We start from the raw sequence: 25,833 nt of genomic DNA, 5'->3' as shown, positions 1-25,833 counted from the left end.
AGGACGGGGTCAGGGGAGGATATCCCGCCGAGGCTCGGTGGGAGTGTGGGCAGGGTCTGTTGCCGGAATCGGCAGAGGGGGATCTTCCCGTGGAGCCCGAGGCGGAGCACGGGTAGCCCCCACATTGCTGATGATGGCTGATCCGGCAGCTGCCGGCAGAGCAAAGGCAGGTGGGAGAGCCCGGCAGCAGCGGTGGTGCCAAGCGCAGGTGGCACGGGCAGGGCAGCCAGGGATGGGATGACTGGGACCCCCCCTGGGTGCGGTGGGCGCGGTGACCTCGGAGCAGGCAGCAGGAGAGAGCAACCCCCATCTTCCCCAGCATGGCCGGCAGAGCGGCCGCGGGCCAGGCAGTGGGAGCAGGGCACACAAATTGAGCGACAGCGCCGGCGCAGGTGGAGCTGCCCTGGGCAGTGAGGCCACACCTAGGATGGAAACCAGGGCAGGCGGAGCTGAGGCGGGCAGCGAGCCAGGACCCGGGACAGGCGCCTGGGCCGCAAACGGAGGGGGCAAGACCTGCAGAGGATCCCACTCTCTTTTAGATTTTTCCTCTTGTTTCCTTCCCTTTCATTTCCCCTTTTATTTTTCTCGGAGGTTACTCATACTTTAAAGATTTTTATTCTTCTATAATCCTCTGTCTCACATACTGCATATTCTCTTCTAGGTAAATGTTTTTTTTACAAATAAATCCTGAGCCTATGAAATCTAAACTTCTGCTTGGATACATTGAAATGGTCGATGAGCTAACTCATGACCTCCTAATGTTGTTTTTCTCATCACCTTTTTATTTAACCTTTGGCAAATTAAGCGTCTTTCAGTTACTTGCTTTGCAACTCCAAAAATCCAAGTGCACCCATAGTTCCTTAAAAAATAATCGCACAAAGCTTGAGTACCCCAGTGGGTTTTCTGATGCATGTCTTCTAATATTTTCTTAGAAGCACATTTATTAAGTAATTGTCTTCCATCAAGAAGTTTCCATTTCCCTGATTTATCTTGTTCACTTTGTGTCGTGTTTAAAACTTTTTTCTCGGCTTCCCTAAACTTTGGAATTTCCAGTTTTTACTCGTGTGGAGTTAATGTTAACATTACTCTTTTATCTCCATTTTCTGCTGCATCCTTAGCTTTGTGCTCTGCCCCCAGTTTGCCTCTCCTTTGGCCCGGGCCGGGTTCCCCCCACCCGCAGTGTCTGGGAGCAGCCGAGAGCCCTGCGCTGCCCATCCTGACCTGTCCCGGCTCCATCCCCGCTCCTGCGGCGGGCTGTGAGGGCTGCGGGAACGGGGCACCGAGGGTGTGGCTGCTGCTGGGGGAGGAGGAGGAGGCAGGGAAGGGCAGGGATGAAGGGGGAGGAGGAGGCAGGGTTAGAGGGGAGGAGCAGGGGGAGGGATGGAAGAGGAGAGAGAGCTCGATGGAAGGAGCGGAAGGAGGTGGGGTTGGCGAGGAGGAGGAGGAGATGGGATGGAAGGGGAGGGATGGAAGAGGAGCAGGAGTTGGGGATAAGACAGAGGGGGAGGATGAGGGGGGAAGAAAGAGGAGGAGCGGGAGGAAGCGGAGGGTCAAAGGCAGATCGAGGCTGAGGCTGAGCCGAGGTAGGGAACCACGCTGTTGATCCCTGCCTGAATTCGCAGCCCCCACCTGTGGGATCATCGCCCCCCCATCGCACCCATGAGCGGGGAGAGGGAGCTCGACCTGAATATCCCGGGGGGTCCCTGGGTTGGGGCTGTTGGGGATGTTTGGAGAATGAAGCAGTCCAAGGCTGAGCGGAAAAGGCCCCTTGGGGGGACATCGGGGGGTGGCGGTGGCGGCTGCCGGCAGAGGCAGCCTGGAGGAGCAGAGCCCTGTGTCCCCCAGGAGCCCAAAGGGGGGAGCCCAGAGAGGGGGGAGCGGCGCCATTGGCGGGAGCCTCAAGAGCCTGGAGAGGGGCAGGGGGGACTCCTTGGAGCCGCTGCAGCCCAGAGCAGAGAATGAGGGGAGAAGGGAGTCTGGGAGCCCAAACAGCCCCGGCATCCTGAAATGGGGAGAGCGAAGCAGGGGGAGCTTTTGGCATTGCTGGGACTGCCAGCAGCCTGGGCAGGGCGTGCACCGGGCACAAGGGGGACCCCCAATCCAAGCGTGACCCCAGCTGGTGGGACAGGGGGGAATCCCCGAACACCAGAGGGGAGGGTGGAGGGACGGGGAACTCCTGGGAGGCTTTTTCAGGGCTGAATCTTGGTGTTTGGGAGGTTTTTCTTTAGCCCAGGTGGCCGGTGATTGTAGAGATGGACTTGGGCAAAAGGGACCTTCAATCTCAATGTGTGTTGAGAACGATGAAACAGGAAAGCCTTATAAATATGATTGTCTGGCAAAAGGTTTTGAGAATATAGAAAGTGTAAGGAAGATTGAAATGAAAGCTAGGTTTGAGATATCTCAGTTAGTGAACAACTGGAAATCAATGGTGTGGCCCAACTGAAGGTAATCCCCTTTTGATGAAACAATTCCCTCTCCTTGCAGGCAGATCCAGACCCTACTAGTTCAGCAGAAGGGGTCCAAAGAAGAGATTTTAGGGTTGAAAATGTAACACAGTATGGTGACGTATTGATTCTTATAGGCTGTATGTAAATGCTCTAGGATTTGTATCTTGTACTAGATTGGTAAGTGAGAAATAGAATATTCAACACAGAAGAAAATTAATTGTATTGTAATGGGACCCTTACTCTCTTACGCTCTTCCCCTCTTACTCTCTCACCCTCTCATCCTCTCTACCCCTCTCTTCTCTCGGGCCTGCTCCGAGCTGTGCCTGGCAGCTCCAAGCAGGGCCCTGCACCCAGGCCCTTTGCAATAAACCCCAAGTTCCACGCCCTGGTTGCAGAGATCTCTCATCTCTGTCCGTCCCAACCATCCTACCCCCCGACAGTCCTACAAACGCTCTCATCCCTTGTTTTCCCCAAACCAGGATTTCCCATTGCCAGCCCTAGGGAGGCTGGAAGGAAGAGGAAGATGCCCCGGGACACTGAGGCAGGTGAGGAGGAAGTCAATGCCCCTTTCCCCTCTGTGCTGCTCCATCTCCCAGCCCAGCACGGCCCCGGCTGCAGCTCAGCCCTGGGGGGATCTCCTTGCCCTTGCCTGTGGCACGGAGGCAAATCCCATCCTGTCCTTGTCCTTCCTCCCCCAGAGCAGGAGCTGAGCATGGAGAGCAGGGAGGACAAATGCCTGCGGCAGAACCTGGTGGCAGAGGCCGTTTTGAGCGGCTCCACGGCGCAGGAAGCCAACGGGGAGGAAAAGCCCCAGAGATGCTGCACGAGGAGGGGCTGCAAACGCAGCCGGCGGGGATCTGAGGGGGAAAGAGCCAGCCTGGGCTGGGAAGGCGGCCAGAGACGGAGCCAGAGCTCGGAGCTGGTGCTCCATGAGCAGCTCCATGATGGGGAGAAGCCCCACACGTGCGTGGAGTGTGGGAAGAGCTTCAGGTGCATCTCCAACCTGATCAAGCACCAGAGGATCCACACTGGGGAGAAGCCCTACGAGTGTGGGGAGTGTGGGAAGAGCTTCAGCGTGAGCTCCAGCCTGATCAGGCACCAGAGGATCCACACTGGGGAGAGGCCGTACAAGTGTTCCGAGTGTGGGATGTGCTTCAGAGAGAGCTCCAGCCTGGTCACGCACCAGAGGATCCACACTGGGGAGAGGCCCTACGAGTGTTCCAAGTGTGGGAAGAGGTTTCCAACCAGCTCCAGTCTCCTCCAGCACTATCGGATTCACAGAGAGGAGAGGCCCTTCCAATGTCCCGACTGTGGGAAAGGATTCAAGCACAACTCCCACCTCATCACCCACCTGCGCATCCACACAGGGGAGAGGCCCTACGAGTGTGATAAATGCAGGAAGAGGTTTGTGACCAGCTCCCATCTCCTCCGGCACTATCAGATTCACAGAGAGGAGAGGCCCTTCCGCTGTCCCGACTGCGGGAAGGGATTCAAGCGCAACTCCCACCTCATCAGGCACCGGCGCATCCACACTGGGGAGAGGCCCTACGAGTGTCCCCAGTGTGGGAAGAGCTTCTCCAGCAGCTCTCACTTGACCCAACACCAACGGAGGCACCAGTAAGGGAAGCCCTGGGAGTGCCCCGAGTGCGGGCAGAGCTTCGTGCGCTGCTCCAGCTCCACCCCCCACTGGAGGAGGCACTTTGGGCACAGCCCTGGTCACTCACATTCCCTGTGATCCATGTTTGGAACACACCTGGCTGCTTTGCCTTTTGGTTTGGCATTATTTTTCCTCTGCTTCACCTTCATCCTTTAAAAACACCCAAAACTGGATTAAATGAAGGAAATTGATCGAATATATCTGACGTTGCATAATTTCTCAGTTGTTTTAGAGGGAATTTAGGATTTGGGGACACGTTCTATATGGAGTGCTGGTGTTGCTAACAGGCAGGAATTTGATCTCACCCTTCTTGTGTTTCTCAGAACTCTTCCCCAGACCCAAACCTCAACTCTACCCTTGGGATACTGTATAAAAACTCCACAGCCCTGCCTTTGCCCTGTCTTTGGGGGGTAAGAAATGGATTCCCAAAGGATCAGCCGTTTTCCATCTGGATTCCCAGAGGATCAGCCCTTTTCACACTGGATTCCAAGAGGATCAGCCTTTTTCACTGAATTCCCAGAGGATTCTGATTCTGTCACTGTTTCTTTTTGTTTCTATTACTGCATTTGTATTTTTAATTTTTGATAATAAAGTACTGGTTTTTCTGCTCCCATATCTTTGCCTGAGAGCCCCTTAATTTCAAAATAAATTATTGTTGTTGTTGTTGTTGTTATTTATTATTATTATTATTATTATTATTATTATTATTATTATTATTATTATTATTATTATTATTATTATTAATTATTGTTATAATAATAATAATAATAAGGATGATAATAATAATGGTAATAGTAATCAAAGGGAGGGCGTTTACATTTTCCATTTCAGAGGAGGGTCCTGAAATGGGGAGACACCCCCAAGGCTGGGCCATGTCAAATAGTTCCTGTAAGATGTAAATTCATTTATGTATATGCATGAAGGTCTATGAATATGCAACAGGGTAATGTAATTAAAATCAAATTAATGAAGGGGTGTCCCTGAACATAACTGGGGGATCTTGGTGGCCATAACAGCCTTTGCTTGATGGTCCTTGTCTCCCATTACATCAGTCCGTTGCATATTCATGGCCTTGTTGCATATCCATGAAGTACTTTCCATATTCCAGGAAGAAAATTGGCTTAATCCTGTCTGGGGGTTCAACCCCCCTCCCAGCTCAATTTGGGGTGTCCCATCCTCCTCCCAGCTCAGTGTTGGGACCCCATACCCATCCCAGCTTAATTTAAGGGTTCCATTCCCCTCCCACCTCAGTTTTGGGGTCCCATTCCCCTCCCAGCTAAATTTTGGGGTCCCGACACTCTCTTCCACGCTCTCTCCTTTCCGATCGTTCCCCCAGTCCCCTCCCCCGTGTTTGGTTTTGGGGGCTCCAGGCCTCTCATGCTCCGTTTTGGGGTCCCGACCCCATTTTGGATTAATTTGGGGTCCCCAGCCCATCCCCGTGGTCGCCTTCCCCCCCCCCCACACCAAATTCCGCTCCTGGAAACTGATGAGTCATCAGCGAGACACGCTCTGATTGGCTGGAAATTACCCCGCGCCGTCAATGAGTATTTACCTCAGTGAGAGACCTTGGTCTGTGCCGGTCAAGTGATGAGTCAGAGTCGGGCCGGGCGCTGATTGGCTGAAAATCGCTGAGCGGGGCCAGTGCTCTGAGTTTGTGCCCAGCAAGTGGATCGTCGCCAGTGCCGCGCGTTTTGATTGGTCGGGATCTGCTTTGGGGTGGGGACGTGAGGAACTGGGGTTACTTGGGGTTTGTTTGGGGTTTATTTGGGGTTATTGATGGACTATTTGGCATTTATCTTGGGTTTTACTTGGTTTATTTCTGTTTATTTGGGGTTATTTGGAATTATTTGAGTTTATTATGAAGTATTAGTGTTTGTTTAGGCTTATTTGAGTTTATGTGGGTTTATTTGGAATTATTTGGGGTTCTTGGGGTTAATGTTGGTGTATATTGGTTTTTTTTTCGCTGTGCTTGATATCATTCGGGGTTTATTGGCTTTCACTTGGGGGGGGTTTTTTTTTTCGGTTTTTGGGGTTATTTTGATTTATTTGGGGTTATTTGGGGGATTTCTAGGTATTGTTTGGGTTTGTTTGGGGTTATTTAGGTTTTTTTCCAAGTGTTTTGGGGTTATTTGAGTTATTTGGAGGCCGGTAGGGTCAAAACCTCAGCGAATGTTTCCCCTGCAAAAATCGGGAATTTTTCCTTAAAGCTCCGAGTTTTTTTCCCCAAACAACCGCGAATGTTCCCTTAAAAAACGCGGACTTTTCCCAACCAATAGCAGCGCGCCCTGCTCCAAACCATCCAATCACCGCGGGTCTCCCCATAGGAACACCCGCCTCTCTGTGCACCTATCCAACCAATCACTGCATGCCTTACCTCAGACACGCCCGCCTCTCACCCCGAACAAACCAATCACCGCGTTCGTCCTCTCAGCTACTCTCGCCTCGCTCGACCTGAACCGACCAATCACCGGGCGTCTTCCCTCAGCAATTCCCTCCTTCTTTGCCTCTAGCCAACCAATCACCGTGCGCCTCCCATCGGCAAAGCCTGCCTGCCCAGCCCATCTCCTGTCAATCACCGCGCCCTCTACGAAACCAACCAATCACCGGGCGTCTCCCCTCACCAACTCCCGCCCTCCCTGCGCCACTCCAGCCAATCAGAGCAAAGCTGGAAGCAGCGCCCCTTGACCTCGGGGCCGGGCATGGAGCGGGCGCCCCCTCCCCCCCCCCCCCCCCCCCCCGGGCCCCCCTCAGGGACCCCCGGGAGCCGCCCCGGGCTCGGGCGGGTCCTGCGGGAGGCGCTGGAGAGAGCGGGCGAGGCGCTGGGAGAGGACGGGGGGCTCCGGGAGCTGCTGAGGAGGCTCAGGGACAGGTGAGGGGTCCTGGAGGGGTCGTGAGGGGAATTTGAGGAGGGGTCTTGAGGAGGGGGGGGATTTGGGGAGGGTCTGGGGGGAACTTGAGGGGGTTTTAGTGGGGTCTGGGGGTGCTGGGGGGGCTATGGGGGGGAATTTGGGGAGGGTTCCTCGGGGGGTGTCACGATCCGTCCTCACGGATGGGTTTCGTGATGCTTCATGGATTTGATCTAAGGGTGCAAAAAGAACCAACACGGTACAAGGGGGTTTGCAATGATAATCGAAACAAACGCACCTTTATTGAATGACCACAGCAAAATGTGATAGACGGATTGAGGGAGAGAAAAAGATGGGGGAAGAGAGAGAGACAAAAGAGAGAGAGAAAGAGAGAGGGGATAAAGCTACCAAACGTAGAGACGAAGTCCTTTGGTCCAGTCCAGTCGAGGACCCGCCTGTTGCGTTGGGGAGGTCGCAGAGGCCCAGTTCATCTGGACCCCAATTATACTCTTTTTCTTTGGGGCAAGGGGGATGGATTTTGCAGCCGAAACAAAGGCAGTTTATTGTATCATCGGGGGGTGGGAAAAAAGGGTACACACAGTCCAAGTTTGGAAGCAGGCGAGAGTCATTGATTTCATTGTCCACTGCCTACACCTGCAACATCCACCTTGCTTTGGGCAGCTTTCCTTCCTCGCCCTGTACACCTCCCCCGAGTTGGGGCTTTCAGTCCCAGTATCTGGAAGAGGGTGACAGGGGCCTTCTCACATAGGGATTTCATGTCTCAGTCCTTTGAAGAAGAGGTTTCTTACATCTCTACTTGTCTGTCACAGTGGTTATGAATGGTCTTCTCTTGGAGGAGGGGACCACCCTAAAGCTCAAACCAGCCAAGCTGAGAGGTAGGGAGGATTCCAGAGCTATTGTGCAAAAAGGCAGGATGCCCTGTGAGCTCAGTGTAGCGTATAACAAACAACATCTGTGAAAACAGCAACTTAGCAATGCTTTCAGGCCTCAGGCACATGAGATTCCCGGCCACCAGATCAGCAAACCGGGGTTTTAATTTTTTGGTTGTCTCTCTCCATGACAGTCGTAAGGCAGATGAGGGATATTTCAGACAGACTCTCACAACACGGAACACATTTGTTCCCCCAGCTCCAGAAAACTTGATGCAGGAACAAAACCATTCCTGCAGGAACCACCAAAGGCCAAGGGGAGTTTGGCCACTTTCACTTCCACACCGCACGCTCGGGCAAATTGCACAGACCAAGCAGCCTTTCCCCTCTTCCCCATTGGCCTGAAGACACTCTGCACCAAGAGAAAGCTCCTGGACACCCGGCTATCCAACACAGCAATTTAATGTTCCTCTAGTGGGTGAAGGGAAAGGAAGTGCTGGCAGAGGAGAGGTGTTCCCCGCAGGCTCAGGCGGCCCCAGCAGACGCAGCCTCCCGGATCAGTTCTGCACAGCGCCGCGGCAGGACACTCAGCCACGGGCACACAGGAAAGGCCGCAACTTCCAGAGGCGGCGGAGTTGGTCTTGCATCCTCTGGAGCCGGGAGGAGGGAACGCTCTGTACAGCTAAAAGGATGTGCAGAGCTTGAAGCGCCAGACATGAGATGTCAGGGCTGGTGTCATCCGTCATGTCCTGAAGGGCTGCAGAGAGAGAAACAGAGGCACAGTCAGAGGCTGGATCTGCGGGGAGCTGGGCGGAGCCTCCAGCCTCGTCTGTGCCACGCAGCTCCTGGCTCGGCCTGGAGGAAGCAGGAGCCAAGAAGGACGAGCTGGCAGCTGCTGGCCAGGAATGTCCCGCAGGCCCCTGCAAGTTGTCTGTGCTGTGGCCCCGCTGCCCTTGGGGCGCACAGGGAGCGGAGCCGTCGGCGGGCGGGCCAGGGAACGCAGCTGCCAGCGGCAGCCCCCGCCGAGAGCCCGCGGGCCTCACTCACCGCTGCAGATGATGCGGAACTGCGGCTGCTGCCCTGTCAGGTAGCGCCCGGCCATCCCTGGGGAACACAGAGCGTGTCCTGCCTTCAGAGGCACAGCTGCCGCCCACGGGCGCTGCCAGCCCTGAGGCCACACGCCCTGCTGGCCCGGCAGGGCTCAGCCCGGGCCCCTGGCGCACGCTGCCGCCCCAGGGCACGGCTGTCAGAGGGCGGCAGCAGCAATGCCCAGGCCAGCGGGGGCTGCCCATGCCCGCGCCCGGATCCTGCTGCCGGCACAGCAGGCGGGGCCGGGGCCGAGCTGCGGCAATGGGGCGGGCCGGGGAGGGAGCCGGGCTTGGCGCTCACCCATGAACCTGACGGCCGCCTCTCGCAGGGGCTCCTGTGCGCTCCGCAGGTACGGCAGGGCCCGGCGCAGGTGCTCAGCCGCTCGGCTCCTGTCCTCTGCCAGTTGCAGAGAGCGGCAGGGCACGGAGGGAAAGGGTTGATGCGGGCCCTGCCCCTGGGCCGGGCGCTCCCCACGGCCGGCGCTGCTCCCCCTGCCCACAGAGCCCCGAGGCCCGGCCAGCAGCCGCAGGCGCCGGGCTCGGCACGGGGCACAGGGCCCGGCAAGCCGCGGTGCCGCCCCGCAGCAGAGCCCGGCTGGCTCGGGGCTCCGTCGGCACCGGCCGTGGGGCCACAGGAGCCTGGAGCAGAGCCCGCACGGCCCAGGGAAGGGAGTGGCGTGTGGGGCGCAGGCCGGTGCCCCTGCGTGCGGCACTGGGCAGGGGCCACAGCTGCCAACCCCACAGACTGGGCACCGTGGGCAGGCTCCGGGGATTGGGCTGGGCATTCCAGGCTGTCCTTACCAAGCACTCAGCAAATCTCCACATCTGCTCCATCTGCAGTGGCTGCTTGAGATCCTTCCTCTTCAGGAACCTCACTGCAGAAAGCAGCGTTTCCCGAGAGGCCTGCAGAGCAGCAGAGACCCAGAGATGGCACCACAGCCCAGGGCACAGGAGCCGAATCTCTGTGCCAGGGCTGGGAGGAGGCTGGAGCCCGTCAGGTGCCAGGGGGTGGGGAGACAGCTGAGCCCCTTCCATGGGGACACCCAGGAGGCCTCACCTGTGCCACACACTGGTTCTCATCGTGGCAGTGGAAGAAGAGTGGGAGCAGGCTCTGGCTCACAGGCTTCTTCAGGGGCTTTTCTCCCTTTGCCACTACAAAGGCGATCACGTCTTGGAAGAGGCGAATGGAGAGCAGCTGCACAAGGCTGTTGGCCTCTTGGAAAGGAAGCCAAAGCCCTCCACATCCGCTGCTCCAGGCCCCCTGTGCCCAGGCCCAAGGCAGCACCCAAGTGCCCGTGGCTGGGGGCACAGAGCCTCACATTGTCAAAGAGGTGCCAGAGCGCCTCAGCCAGCTGCAGGGCGATGGGGCTGGCTATTGCCAGGTCTTCCTGCAGCATCAGGAGGATGAGCACAATGAGGGTCTTCTCCACGATGTCTTCATCCCTATCCCACAGTAGCTTCACAAGGCTTTCAGTAAGGCTGTATATGCTTGGATCCTGTGTACAAAACAAGGCTGGGCAACCCCATGCTGCTGCTGCTGCTGCTGCTGCAAGGCTCAGAGGCCGAAGGCCTGTCCCGAAGTGTCGAAAGAAGGGAGACCAGGACACCAGATGGTCATCAACAGGTCCTGTTTATTGCAGAAAGCATCAAACACTTATACAGCAAATAATAAGCTTATGAATATTCTGTAAGCCAAGCGATCTATTGGTTAAACTATACCATCAACTCTTCCTCATTCCTTTGGGCCTACGTTCTCTACTTCTCACGTCTCTCTGTTCACTTCGTTATGATACTCAGCTAGGCCCAAGGAAACGCTATCTTGCAGGTGCAGGACTTGGAATTAGCCATGGCCTTGTACTTTTCCAGTCTCTAGTCAGCTAAATTCCCAACCTCAAAGCACTCAAGCAGCTGAACAGCGAGCCTGGAGAGCTGGGAGCAGCTGCCACAGCTGCCAAAGCCCAGCTAAGCCCAAGGGGCTGCTTGCCCCAGCCCCACGCTGCCAGCACAGCTTCAGCTGCTGCCTCCTTCTCACCATCGAGGTGAGCACCACGAGGCCTCGGAGCGCCACGCGACGCATCTCCCTGGACTGGCTCTGCAGGTGCCTTGTCAGGATCTCCAGGACTTGTTCACAGCATTTGCTCAAGTCCAGGCAATCCAGGAGCTGCAAGGCACAGAGCAGGCACAGAGGTGCCAGCTGGCAGGAGCTCAGAAGTGCACAGGGCCGAGCCAAGGCAGCAGCACAGGGCACAGGCAGCGTCCCAGGCAGCTGCGGCTACGAGAGGGCAGAGGGCTGGGAGGCAGCTCAGCCAGGCAGCGCTGGCCATGGGGCTCACCTCCACCAGGAAGGCCAGGGCGGGCAGTTCCCAGTCTGAAACGCCTTCGCTGAGCAGCTCAAAGAGGCAGGATGCCATGCTGCAGCACCAGATGGTGGAGACACGGCGCATCTCCCTGGCAGGGAGGAAAAGGCACCATTGCTCCTGGGCCGGGCGGGCAAACCTCTCCCAGGGCTGACTGGCAGAGCTCTGCTCTGCTCCCGAGCTCCCCGGGGGCGCTTTGAGAGGCGGCTGTTCCCGGGCACCCTCCTCTGCCGGCCCTTTCCAGTCTGCTCATCCCTCCCTTGGTGACAAGGCCCTGCCGCCCAGGAGCACGGGGACTGTGTGGGGCGTTGCGGGCACAAAGGAGAGGGGCGGTGGGGAGAACGAGGTCTCACCTGGCCAGCAGACCCACTGCACAGTGGTGGGTGTCGGCACGGAGCAGCGTGTCCCAGGCACGCTTGCGTTCCATGGACAGCACCACATGCTCATAGCGCATTTGGCAGAGCAGGGCCTTCAGGGTCTGCAGCGCAAAGCTGTGTGCAGAGCAAAGGCCAGGTCACGCTGGGAGCCCCGGCTCCTGCCCTGGGGCATGGGAGGGATGGGGAGACTGGGAGGACTGGCACGGAGCACCTGTTGGGGTTGGTGGAGAGGCTGTGTTGCTCCTGGCATCCCTGCCCCAAGGTCTCAACCTCTTCTGGCATCTCCTGTGTGCTGATGTAAGCTTGGAAGAGCAGATGCAGAAAGAGACTGGGGAAATACTCCAGCACAGCAGGCGAGCGCCAGGCCAGATTGAAGATTTTCCACAGTGCCACTGTTCCCTGCAAGAAATAAAACAGCCAGAGACAACACTCAGTGGCCAAGACATCCACGTGGCAGGGCCCGAGCATGCGAGGGAGAGACCAGGGGAGACACGGGGGGAGCAGCCGGCCTGGTGCCCCTGAGCCCTGCCCCTAAGGCAGGATTCAGCCCAGTGCTTGAGGCAGGGAGATGCAGCTGGGGGGAGCACAGAGAGCTGGCTGCTGGAGAGGCGGCCTGGGGGCTGGCAAAGGCCGGCACCAGAAACTCACAGCCAGGGCAAAGACTCCTGCGTCGTCCCCATCGGAGGTGCACACGCTGTGCACTGGCCAGGCGCTCAGCACATGGAGGAGCAGCTGCAGCGCCGGCTCCGCAGTCCTGCTCGAGGACATGATGGTTCCCCACATGGTGGCGGCAGCTCTGTGGGGTCAGAGCTCTGTGTCAGGGCGGGCTTGGCCACAGCGCCGTGGCCTGGGCAGCTGCAGGGCCCTGCGCTGGCCCTCAGCCCTGCCTCTGCCCACTGCCCCTGGCCGGCAGCGGCCAGCCAGCCCACGTGGGTACAGGCCCGGAGGGGCAGGGAGGGAGCGTGGCACCAGGCTCAGGAGCTGACATGGCAGCACTGGAAAACAGAGGAGCCAGAGGATCCTGGAACTGCCCGCCTGTCCGGCAGTCAGCAGGGACAGGCTCTACAGGGTGATGGCCGGTGAAGCCTAAGCCCTCAAGGCACGTGAGGCTGCCCTACCTGTCACACCATGGGGCCCAGCGGAAGAGGGTGATCAGCACGTCACAGGGGTGTTCCTGGGTCAGCTCCAGAAGGGCCTTGTCCAGCCTGTCCCCAGCAGACTCATTGGCCGTGAGCCAGTGGTGCAGGTACCTCACCATCAGGGCCAGGGCCCTCAGCCCGCCTTCGGAACAACCCCGGGGCCTCCTGTCCCACCCAGTGACCCCCGTGGCTCTCCCAGTCCGTCCCAGTCCATCCCTGGGCCTGCCCGGCGTGTCCATCCCGTGTAGGTTGTCCGTGTAGCCGGCTCCTTTCAGCCAATGAGAGCGCGTCTCTCTGGTGACTCATCAGTTGCCACGCAGAGTCCCTGGCGCTGAAATCCCGAGGGCCCGCGCTGGACTCGGCCTCCCAGTGCCGCGCACTTCATTCCCAGTTAATTCCAGGGCCACCAAAATCCCTCTGAGTGCCATCCTAGTCACTCTCAGTACTTCCAAAGTCCCTCCCTCCTCTTCTCAAGCTATTCCAAATCCATTCAAAATTAATTCTCAGTTCATTCTCCGTTCAAGCCCGGACATCCAACATCTGTCCCAGCGCGTCCCACCCTGTCCCATCTCTCTCAGTGCCACCCCAGTCGTTCCCAGTCCCTTCCAGCCCATTACAGTCCCTTTCCAGCCAAACCCAGCCCTCTCCTCTCTCTCTCCCAGTGCCCCCCAACGTGTCCATCTCGCTGGTGCCCCCCTCGAGCTCCCAGCCTGGCCCCGGCCGCCTGCTCTGCTCCGTGATGGATTTCTACCCTGCTGCCATCCAGGTGAGGTGGTTCCAGGGCCAGCAGGAGCTCTCGGAGCACGTGGTGGCCACCGACGTGGTCCCCAACGGGGACTGGACCTACCAGCTGCTGGTGCTGCTGGAAACGCCGCCCCGGCGCGGGCTCAGCTACAGCTGCCAGGTGGAGCACGTCAGCCTGGAGCAGCCCCTGAGGCGGCACTGGGGTACGGGGGAGCCCCTGGGGGCGCTGGCAGAGCCGCTGGGCTGTGCTGGGAGCCACTGGGAGGGAGCTGGAGAGAGCCGGGCTGGAAGTGGGAGAGGGGCTGGGGGCTGGGCAAGGGCTGGGAAGGGGTTTGGGGGATGCTGGGGAGGGTCAGATGGGGTTGTGGGGGTGCTGGTGGGCACTGGGAGTTTGGGGGTGCTGGGTGTGCCTGGGAGGGAGTTTGGGGGTGCTGGGTGTAAATTGAGGGAATTTGAGTGAGCCTGGACGGGCTGGAAGGAGATCGCGAATGGCAAAGCAGGGGTTGGGTTGAGGTTGGTTGTGCGGGGAAGAGACTGGGAGGGGTCTTGGTGCGTCCTGGAGGGGCTGGGAAGGGACTGGGGGGAGGTTTCAGTAGCTCCTGGCTGGGCTGGGGGCCACAGGGAGGGCTCTGGGAGGGGCTCGGGGTGTCGGTGAGAGGTTTTGGGGCTGCTGAGCCCTGCGGACCCCCCAGAGATGCCGCCGGACGCCGCCCGCATCAAGATATTGATGGGGATTGGGGGCTTCGTCTTGGGCTCGGTCTTCCTGGCGCTGGGGCTCGTCTTCTCCCTGCGCAAGAAGGTCAGGGCGGGTGCCGGGGGTGGCGTCCCCGCCGTGGCGGAGCGTGTGCGCTCCCGCCGGGGCCCCCAGCCCGGTGTCACCCCCTTTTCTCTGCCCACAGAGCTCCTGAGCCGGTGGCGGCCGCAGCCCCTCCCCGTGGGCTCGGGCCCGGCCGCGACCCCCCGCTCCATCCCTGCTCCGCTGATTTTGGGGAGGTCCTGTGTCCCCCCAGCCCCGCTGGCGCTCTGCCCCCGCCCAGTGCCTGCTCCCAGTGCTCCCAATAAAGCTTCCCAGTTGGGCCCGGGGCCGTTTATTGGGGGGCGATGGGGAGGGGTTTGGGGGGGGGCGATGGGACGGATTTGGGCAAATGGAGGGGGACAAAGGGTGGGGGCTGGGCCCGGGGGGAGGGGTCGCTGCCCGCGGATCCCGCAGTGCCCGGTGCGGGACGAGCTCCGTGCGCCGCTCCATCTCTATCCCCCGTGGGAGGATCCACGCTGGATAATCCCGGGTGACCCCCAGGGTCGGAGCCCCCCGTGTTGGGAACACTCCTGGCTGGGGGTTCCACATCTTCCTGGCCCCCCCTGGACACCTCGATGAAGGCCGGGTGTCCCCGCTACTTTTCCTGTTTCTGCTCCTCTCCTCATCTCCCCCTTCTATTCACCCGGGTCAATCGCTCCCCCCCCTCCCCGCTCCTCCTCCCGCCTCCTTCCCCTCTTCTCTCTCACATACCCCACACCTTCCTCAATGGTTTCTTGAAGGGTCCAGTTCCATCATTCCTTTCCTTGGCTACAGCCCTGAGGGCTTTTCCAGCTGACTTCACTACTGCACTCTCAGACTGAGAGTGGGGAGTCTTGGTGCTTGGTTTCCTCATTCCAGCTGCCTTTGACAGGGTTTGTTTCTGTCCTCAGCTGATTTTGCCCTCTGCGCTCAGCTCAGCCCTGAGCAGGACCAGCGCAGCTCCATGGTGGGCACTGCTCACTGGATGGCCCCAGAAGTTGTGACCAGATCTCCTTATGGCCCCAAGGTGGACATCTGGGCCTTTGGCACTGTGACCATCGAGATGGTGGAAGGAGAACCTCCTTACTTCAGGGAAACGGTGGCCATGGTAAGAGGCAAATTCTGCAGTGGCTGCAGAAGCCTGTGAGCACAGGGGGACCCTGCATTGGGAGCAGCAGCTGGAGGTTTCTGCACATGGGAAGGGAATTCCCAGAGGACTACAGCCTCCACACACAAGAATATTCCTCAGTCTCCAGCAACAATTTGCTTTGGGATTTATGTTGTTGCAGCTCATCTGGCTGTGAGGATGACCTGAAAATGTGAAGCAAGTGCATCAGGTCTAATGTTACCTTTCAAGAAAACCCCACATCAACCCCACATCCCGCCCCCAAACCCAACAAGATTTCTGCAGCAGTTTCTAAAAGAGTTTTGTGAGATGATTTCCCCCCTGATTCTTCTCACTGGGAAACTTGTTGAAAAAATGAAGATGATTGTTTAACATCCCCATAGTCTAACATATTTCCTTCCTAGTCCAAGCTACTTTCTCCCTGTCACCAAGCCTGAGCTTTCAGCATCACAAACCTCCTGTTTCTTGCCTGGCAGTTTCTGGGATGGGGCATCAGGAATGCATTTACTTGAGTGTCAGTGGCACTGCAAAGATGCACTTGATGTAAGAATCCTCTGAAATAACACAAGCAAACCACACTGACTCTGGAAAATGGCCTGTAAAGCTGGTGTCCCCATTTGGAGAAGCAAAATGGGCTATTTCTGATGGAGGCTCCTACTGACAGTTAGCCAATGAAACTGGCTCTCAAGGCGAGATCATTTGGATGTTGCAGTGGCTGTGGCAGCCCCAGGGTTTGGGTTTTTTGGCTGGCATAGCAAAATGAGCTCTGAGCAGCATCTGTGGCAGGGAGGAAAGTGCCCCTGGAGCTGGGGCTGAGGCCCTGGGGTGGATGTGAGCCCGTGTGGGTGTGAAGGGAGCTGGCAGAGCGCTGAGTTTGCTTTCCCTGCAGGCTCGCACTCTGATCCGGCAGAACAGGACCCCGCAGCTGCAGGAGCCCCGGCGCCTGTCGGCTCTGCTGCGGGACTGCCTCGAGTGCAGCCTGGAGCCAGACGAGGAGCGGCGCTGGGCTGCCCAGGAGCTGCTGCAGCTGAGGGCCAGGGGCTGCAAGGGAAGCAGCAGCGCCAGGGAGGGGTTTTCTTGTGGGGCCCCCTCCGACAGTCTCCAGTCTGGCTGCGTTCCACACGCAGAGCAAGCAGAATCCTCGCCTGCTGTGGCTTGGCAGGCTCCTTTGGAGCTCATCTGGGCCTGGTGCCCTCCAGCGAGCAGGGACATCTTCAAGCAGCTCAGGGGGCCCAGAGCCCTGCCTGACCAGAGCTTGGATGTTTCCAGGGAGGAGGCACCTCCCACATCTTTGGGCACCTTCTGTCAGTGTTTTCCCACTCTCCTGGTTAAAAAATTCTTCCTTAGATCCAATCTGAGCCTGCTTCCCTCTCCTGAGTTTCAACGTATTTCCTTTTGTCCTGTTGCAACAGACCCTGTGAGGAACTTCACTTTGCAAAGTAACAGTTCATTTCTTTCCTTTGTATCCTTTGGGCAGCACCCATTTTTATCATCAGCCAAGCCTCTCTCCAGCCTGACCCCTCTGACCACTGGAGCAAAGCAACTGAGGGTGCAGCGGAGGAGATGACAATTGACAATTTGGGTGATGTTGGGGGTAAACAGCGTCACTCTGCCAAAAGTGCACGGCCCTCTGATCAGACCAGAGGGGAAGCCTGCCCACGCTCAGTGGCCAGAAATCAGAAACAGTCCCCTAGGAAGGGCATAAGGGATCTGTCCAGTGGTAGTGGGACCGCTGATCTTTAATACGGCTCTGCACCACTGATTCGCTTGATATTCTTTTTTAGTTTGCTGGACCACCTCCACGCCCTTCTTTATAGGAGCTAAAGTATAATCGAACTGAAAACAGATAGAGGAGTTGGCAGAACCGAGAAGATGTAATTCTGTGGGCTCGGAGGCTAAAGGATCCAGCCTAAACACTCCGTCGCTCCAGGCGTTACTAGAATCAAAACTGGGGAGGATATTAAGGCTCCGGGGCAAAATAGGGGAAAAGGCTGACTGAAAGGCAGGGGGAAACTCGCCTGGAGCGAAAGGGATCCCCACAAGACAAGACGACATCGGGTCCTCTACTGCGCTGGTGTTGAGGCAAATGTGGTCTTGTCCTAAAGACTGAGCCAAGGCACGCCAGACATTGACCTGTGGCTGGGGGATGACCCACGGTTTCGAAGATGGCAGCAGGAGTCCGTAGGTTGACAGCAGTAGCAGTAGAATGCCCGGGTTGGGAGCCGTTGGTGACGATGCGGGGGCCATCGGGGAGATGTACTAAAACAAAAGAGAAATGGTGAAAGTATAAGGAAATCACTCTGATGGTTTTGCCCCAAACAACCAACTTAAATGTGAAGAAGACGGGGAGGAAACATGAGATGAGGGTTGAGACTCATAAACTAATGGAAAATCGGAAGGAGAAGGAGAAGAGGGAGAAGAGGGCTCTGCTTCAGGAATGGGAGAAAGTTCAGAGAAAAAGGAAGATGTTATAGTGGAGGGTTTCCTCCACCGCCGCCAACACACTACCTGGACCTGTGGCACAGCCCCTTTCTGCGTCCCCTGCTTCGGGACGAAGGGCCTGACCCATTTTGAGGGTATCCAGCGGGGGCCTGAGGGAGTGGACACGCAAGCGTATTCTCTCCCCCAGGTCACCAGGTCAAATGGCCCCTCCGTCCGCCAGGTCTCCGGATCCTTGATAAGGACCGGCGGCCTGGCTTTAGGCTGCAGCTGCTGGTGACTGCCGAAGTGCTGGACCACCGGAGGGTTGGGGTTGTCAAAAGAGCAATTGAGGAAGTTGAGGGTGTAAAGTGCTCTTGACAACCGGATGTGGGGGGTCTCCACCTTCACAGCCACTTGCTGCCAATCTAAGATCTTCTTCAGGCTCTGGTAGGCCCTCTCCACCATGGCTTGGGCTGTTGGGGAATAGGGGATGCCGGTCTTATGTTCCATTCCCCATTGCTGCAGGAAGCTCCGCAGTTCCTTGGACATATACACTGGGCCATTGTCAGTTTTGATGGCCCTAGGGATGCCCAAGACAGCGAACGCCAGAAGCAGATGCTCCTGGACATCCGCGGCCTTCTCCCCTGTGTGGGCAGAGGCATAGATAGCTCCGGAGAAGGTATCCACTGAGACATGGACGTAACACAATCTACCAAAAGAAGGGATGTGTGTCATGTCCATCTGCCACACCTCACAGCTTGCCAAGCCCTGGGGATTAGCCCCCAAGGCAATGGTGGGCATCTGGTCTCGCTGGCATTGGGGACATGTGGCCACGATCACCTTGGCCTGGTCTTGGGTCAGATGGAATTGCCGGACCAGGCCAGGCGCGTTCTGATGGAAGAGCTGGTGGCTGATCTTAGCCTGGCCGAACACGTCTGGGAGCGGGCCCACCGTGACTGCAGCCGTGGCCAGGGAATCGGCATGATGGTTGCCCTCAGCAATGAACCCAGGCAGGTCAGTATGCGATCTCACATGCATTATAAAGAACGGATGCTCGCGGTAGGAGACTAAATCGACGAGCCTCGTAAGTAGTTCAAATAATTTTTGGTTTGAGACCTCCTGCAGAACTGCTGATTGAGCTCTGGACACTACACCAGCGACATACGCAGAATCTGTTACCACATTGAAAGATCCCTGGAACCTCTGGAATGCCCTGATGACTGCGTCTAACTCAGCAATTTGTGGAGAACCCTCCACGATAGCAACATCTGTCTCCCACTGCTGAGTCTGAGGATCCTTCCAAGTCATAACTGACTTTGTGGGATGCTCCCGACGCCTCTGTAAAAACTGTCACGGCACCTAGAGGCTCCTTACTTTGAACCTTTTTGAGTGATAATTTAAACTCCGAATTAAACAATTTGTGGGCCGGCCAATTTACTGCAATACACCCAGTGTAACTGTCCAACACAAACTGAAGGTTCTCATTAGTTTGCAGCAGTTCATTGAAGGTCTTAATTTTTAGTTGGCCTGACTCCAATTCAATTGGTATGTAAATGCATTCGAAATCGCATCCTGCCAACTCCCTGATCCTCGATATTGCTTTGAGGATCAGTTCGGCTACCAGTTCCTGTGGCCTTGTCATTCTTTTGGACCGATGGTGGCTGAGAAAGACCCACTCTATGAATAAGAGCTTATCTCCCCAGCCTTGGTCCTTCAGCGTCCTGTCCCACTGGTGGATAATGCCATGGAGGTGTGGCAATTTTCCCAGTATTATGAATTTGAATGGCAAGCCCGGGTGATAACGGTGGGCCTGCCTGGCCGAAATAGCCTTTTGGATCTTCTCCAGAGCTACCTGAGCCTCTAGGATGAGAGTCCTAGGGGAACTAAGCCCCTCTCCCCCTTTCAACAAATTGAAAAGGGGGGCCAGGTCCTCGGTAGAAATGCCCAGCCAGGGTCTCACCCAATTTAAAGACCCACACAGTTGATGGACATCCGCAATGATCTGGACATTAGTCCTTATCGCCAATTTCTGCAGCACAATGGTCCGCTTGGTAATTTCAAGGCCCAGGTACCTCCAAGGTGGCATCCGTTGAATCTTGTTCTGCTGGAGCTTGAACCCTGCAGCAACCAACACATTGGTTGTCAGGTCAAGTGCATGGGCAAGGAGACTATCGTCGGGCGCACACACGAGGATGTCGTCCATATAATGATGAATCGCGACGGCATCCCCGAGGGCTGCAAAAATGGGGGACAGCAGAGAAACAACATACCACTGGCAGATCACTGGAGAGTTCTTCATTCCTTGCGGAAGGACCCGCCAGTGGTAGCGCTTGTCTGGGGACTCACAGTTGATGGAAGGAACTGTGAACACAAAACGCGGGGCATCGTCAGGGTGTAGGGGAATTTGGAAGAAACAATATTTGATGTCAACAACAGCCAAATTCCAGTTTCGGGGGACCATTGCCGGGGAGGGCATCCCTGGTTGGAGAGACCCCATGTCTGCTATTTTTTCGTTAATTTGGCCGAGGTTGGTCAGGAGCCGCCACTTATGTTTATTGGGCTTCTTGATCACAAAAACTGGAGAATTCCAGGGAGACATAGTCTCCACGATACTGCCCTTAAGTAACTGCTCCTGAATGAGCTCGTTGAGCGCCTTCAATTTTTGTTTGTTTAGTGGCCACTGCAAGACCTGTACTGGTTCATCAGTCCGCCATTCCAGCTTCCAGGTCCGGCACTCTTCAGTGGCCACTGCCCGAAAAACCTGGGGAGCCTTGGGAAGGTCAATTAGGTCAATTTTGGCTCCCCACTGGGCTAAAAGGTCTCTCCCCCAGAGAGGCTCGGTGTAATCTAATACGAACGGGCGCACAGAAGCCAATTGCCTGTCTGGTCCCATAATTTGTACAATGCTCCTTGATTGCTTGGCCAATTGGAGACCCCCTACACCTTGGATGGTTCCAGCCGCGTTTTGCAAGCCCCAATGTGACAGTCACTCCCGAGAGGGAATGATCGTCACATCTGCCCCTGTGTCCCACAGATCCCTCACTGTTTTTCGATCTCCCCCTAAAGAAAGTTGACAAGTTAGTTGGGGTTTCTCCCTCCCCACTACCTGTGCCCAGGCCACAGTTGGAGGCGATGTATCTTGGATGATCTTTGCCAGTGCGTCTCCTCTGGCACTGGAATGGCCTGGGCAATAATCTGACCTTTGGGGAGGAAGAGTGGGGGTCAGACACAATACAGCCCCACCACGCAATGGTCCCGGTCTGTAGTAACCAGCCCCAGGACGATGTGAAGGTAACGCGGTGTGTGCTTTGTATCACCAACAATGGTCCACCTGCACCGTCCTAATTTCCTCCAGAGACCGAGATGTTGCAGATTGGCAGACACCAGCTGAAAATCGCTGTTGGGAAGATAGATTTCCCTAGTTAGCTGCGGCCTGTAAGGGGAAGCAGAGACAAGGTGGTAAGATCAGGTTTAGGCTACAACTCACAGGTGCTAAATGCCAAATCCGATAATAGAAAAGTCAAATCTGGTAGCGTGTATGGTGGCTCTCCCTTTACTCCTCCCTCCCCGCTGGATGTTAATTGGCCCGCCTTATTTTTGTCCTGGCGCAGCAGGGAGGGGCTGCGCTCATAAGTTAGTTTTTTTGTTCGCTACCTCCCTCCCCATCCTTTTTTCTGAACTCAAGAAACCTGTGCCGCAGGGGACATTGCAGCATCCAGTGCCCCATCTTGACACAGAGACGACAAGGATGGGTTGCCATCGTCCTCCTGCTGGAACCTGGTGTTAAACGTCCGTTCGCAGCAGCAGCTTCGGCTTCAGGGCATTCAATGAATGGAAACTCTGCAAAAGCCACTGATGTTCTCTTGGGGCACATCTTCGGATCCTGAAGGGGAACCTTCCTCGCACAGACTTCTATCATTTGTTCGACTGTAGGTCGAGGGCTCAGGGGGAGAGACCGGATGGCCCCCCTGCATGCCACATTGGCATTCAGGTAGGCCATCAGCCTCATAACATCCTCTCTCTCTCCCGCTCTCCCAGACCCTGAGCCCCTACAAACCAATACAGTCTATCAACAAACACGAGATAAGGCTCCTGTGTGCCCTGCTTCACCTCTTCCACTTCTAGCTGTGATGTGGCAGAGGGAAGCTTGTAAAAAGCACGCTCTGTGGCCTTGCAGGTTTCCAATAGCTGAGCAGAGAACAAAACTTTTGCCTGCATCGCCCTGCTTGCCCAAGCCCCAGTGCCCACCAGATGGTCCGTGGATAGTACCAAGCCGTCCGCATCGTGAGACATGGCCTGGCTTCCCCAGAGCACTGGGAGAACCTCCACAATCTCCCTCCCCCATTCTGCCGCCCAGACCCTAAACTCCATGGGCCCCAAAAGGCTAGAGAAGAGAGCCTTCAGGTCCGCCGGCCCCAGGTCTTCTGGAGCAAGGACTGAGCGAAGGAGACCCCGGAAATACTCCGATTCCCGGAAGAGCTCCCTCTGGGCCTTGCACAGTTCCTTGATCTGGGTCTGTACATGTGGCACAAATTGGGCCTGAGAACTCCCCTCCCCGCTGAGGCGGTATATAAAGCTTCCAATAAAGGTGCTTGTCCTGGCTTCCGGGCATCCCCCCCCCCCTTCCCGAACACAAAGCGTGGGAACCGGAAGGAGGAGCGTGGGAACCGGAAGGAGGAGCGTGGGAACCGGAAAGGAGGGAGGCTGAGGCGGGGCTTGGCACTTAGGAGGGGCACTGGCAAGTTGGTTTTCTCCACCTCTGGGGTAGAGTTCGGAGGCGGGGTGGAATAGGGAGGAGGGTTTAGGGAGGAGTTTGCAGGAGGCAGAGCCATGGGCGGAGTAGGGAGAGGAGCAGGGGGAGGAATGGAGGGAGGGGAAACAGGACAAGGGGATGGATCAAAGGAAGGATTGTGGGAGGGAGAAGGGGTCGTGGCGGGAAAAACCATGAGGTCTCTGCCATTTTGTGCTCCCTGTGAGCCATCTTGAGCCAGTTCATCGAATCTGACAAACTTAGGAGTGGCAACTGGGGACTTAGGGAGAGGGGCAGAGGGATAGGGAGGAGGGCTCCGAAGAAACTGGCCAGGACTCTTCGGAGGAGGTGGCTGAGCCGGTCGAGAGGGAGCAGGGACAAGGTGAACCCCCTGCTTCTTGTTGGCCTTAAGAATCCCTCCCAAGGGCTCCTGCCTGAGGGAAGAGGGTCAGGAATGAGGGATAGGAACACAACAACTAGGAGAACTGGGGACCAAACTTTAACGCGATGGACTTTCCTTCAGTTCCCCGGGCGGTCAGAGTGAGGTTAACACTCTGCCCACCCAGTATGCCATGACAGATAATTGAGTTTCCCCAGAGTCGACCGCCTGCTCTAATTTTGCTACAATAGCTGCCCAAAACCGTGGCTCCTTGTGGGAGTCAGGGAAAGGCGCTGCAGAAGAAGTCGCGATGTTAGAATGGCAGGACCCTCTGTTCCTCGTAGATAAGACCCTCTGTTACTCATAGATAAGAAATTAACATAGGAATGTAGCCTCCCTTAACCGAATAGCAGTAACTTTCCATTCCTTACCCAGTACTTTTCCATTCCCTACTAACAATAGATAAGAAGGACAAACCCCCTTTTGACGTAGAGACCCCTAAAACTATAAGACCCCATGAGAAGAAGTAATAAACGCCTTTTGACCGTCCATCATATTGATGTCTGCGTGTGTCATTGGCCCGAGCGGCCCTGGAGAGTGGGCCGCCGTGCTGTACCTCAGAACCAGGTCGCCTGCCTTGATCCAGAATGCAACATTTTGGTGCCGGTACCCGGGAGCCGATCTGCGCCTGGGGAACGGGGATTCTCCTGGAAAGAGGACGGCGGCTGTGGCAGCAGGTCTGACCACAGTAGGGGGGGACGCCTCCGGACCAGTGTGGACCATGGAATCCACAGCGAAGGTCGTAAGTCAGGCTCATGAACAATGGGGAATTAAAGGTGAGCTCAGGAATTCTAATCTTGCTATTGCAAGGCTCCTAGAGCTGGGGACGATCGAACGTCCGGTAAATATATTATATTGGGAAGCGCGGGAGAAGTGCACTGCCGCCTCAGCAGAGGACTCTACGTCTGCAGGCAGTGGTAAAAACCTCAAAGCGTGGGGGAAAGTAGAAGAGGCCCTACGCAAGACGTTAGAAGAACAGGAGACGCAGGAAGCCGCGCGTATACGTTTATTAGCTACACCAAAGCCGGGGGTGGGGGCCGCGATGCAGACCGCCTCTGAGAGCGATCGGATTGAAGGCGGGAATATGCGAGGGCCGGGCGCGTTCCACCCCTTCCCGAGCCCGAGCCCAGACCCCCCGGAGCCCCCAGGAGACCCCCCGGAACCCCCAGGGGATCCCCCGACCTTCCCGCGGAGCCCGCCGGGTCCTAGCTGCCCCGCGGAACCGTCCGAAAAAAACGCGGTTTCTCTATCCGTCTCTTCCCTGCCGGTCACCAGTCCGGCGCAAGAAACAGAGCAGCGCGCGCGATGCTTCTGGCAGGGACTCGCGGAGGAGGCGCGGAACGAGGCCGGATTGTCGGACCCCGCCAGGATCGGTAAAAACTCGCCCCAGCCACGTGCGTTTAAAAATGGCGCCGAACCACATGGCGAGGGCGGAAGGGAGGAGGCGGGGGGCAGAAACGGAGTCAGCCTGCTTAACATGGCATGCGCGGGCGAGCAGGGAGATGGGGCGGCCCCCGCGGAGGAGCGTAAGACCAACCAGAGCACTCTATTCAAATTAGGTCCTTATAGGGCAAGGACCTCCCCCGGCAGGAGGCGGGGGGACCCCAGGGGGAGGGAGCGGCACCACCCCCGAAGGGAGGAGCGGGGTCGAAGCCGCACAAAACGGCACGGAGCGCCGGAAGTGTACCGGCAGTCAGCTTCCGGCTCAGAGTCAAGTAACAGCTGCTCAGACAGCTCGGAAGAGCTGACCGAGTCCGGCTGGGACTCGGAAACCGAGAGAGCAGAATTAATGTGGTTTCGAGCGAAACCGAATAAAGCTTTAAACAATATCGGGAAACAATCGCAACACAAACTCACTGATTGGGGAAAAATAAAAGCAGCCTGTGGGGACCGGGCACCGGCAGCCCCCATGCACGCTTTCCCGGGGGGGGTTGCCGGAGCGCGGGGGGAACAATCAAAGGGCATATACCCCAGTTAACCCAAAAGAAGCCAAAGCGATTTCAGAAATAGGGATCAACTCAGCTGTAGTACCCACTCTTGAGGACGACCTTTCTAGCAATAACGATCTGCTCACTTTTGATATTACGCAAATAAGCCGCATGATTTTTGATGGGGCGGGGCGGACTGTATTTAAGCAGGAATGGCAGGACGACCGCATTAGCCCAGGCTTCCAGGGAAGGGCAGCAACTCAGCGAGCTGTCCCCAGCTGGCACAACTTTCCCTGGCAGCACCCTCACTCCAAGCATCCCGGCCCCGGAGAAACGGGATGTCCTTTTCATGCTAGGATTTCGGATTACAAATTTATCCTGAGGGCCACTGCCGTACACCCCCCGCTGCCAATCAAATTGACTTGGAAATCATCAGACCCCGTATGGGTTGAGCAGTGGTCTCTGACAGAGCCTCGAGTGGCAGCCTTGCTGGAACTGGTTGACCGCGAACTGCAAAAAGGTCACATAGAACCCTCCACCAGCCCATGGAACACCCCTGTATTCGTGATCCCCAAGAGGTCCGGACAAGGCTATCGTCTCGTCCACGACCTGAGAGAGGTGAACAAGACGATCCGGACCCTGGGTCCAGTCCAGACACTGCTACCCGCAAACTCAGCCATCCCCACAGGGCAGCCGTGTGCAGTACTGGACATCAAAGACTGTTTCTTTTCAATACCCCTGCACCCTGAGGACAGAGAACGATTCGCCTTTTCTGTGGCGTTTCGGAACGGCGAGCGGCCCAACCTTCGCTTCCAATGGAGAGTGCTTCCCCAAGGCCTGGTCGACAGC

The 25,833-nt window shown here is 56.8% G+C and overlaps 1 pseudogene; it reads left to right on the top strand.

The window, feature by feature from the left end:
- The first annotated feature begins 3,148 nt into the window (after positions 1 to 3,148).
- Positions 3,149 to 25,833, top strand: part of LOC134432716 (uncharacterized) — an 899,340-nt pseudogene continuing 876,655 nt past the window's right edge.

Source organism: Melospiza melodia (assembly GCF_035770615.1).
Source record: "Melospiza melodia melodia isolate bMelMel2 chromosome 7 unlocalized genomic scaffold, bMelMel2.pri SUPER_7_unloc_1, whole genome shotgun sequence".
Taxonomy (NCBI): Eukaryota; Metazoa; Chordata; class Aves; order Passeriformes; family Passerellidae; genus Melospiza; species Melospiza melodia.
Note: the sequence above shows the minus strand (reverse complement) of the source record. Positions and strands in the feature narration are given on the sequence as shown.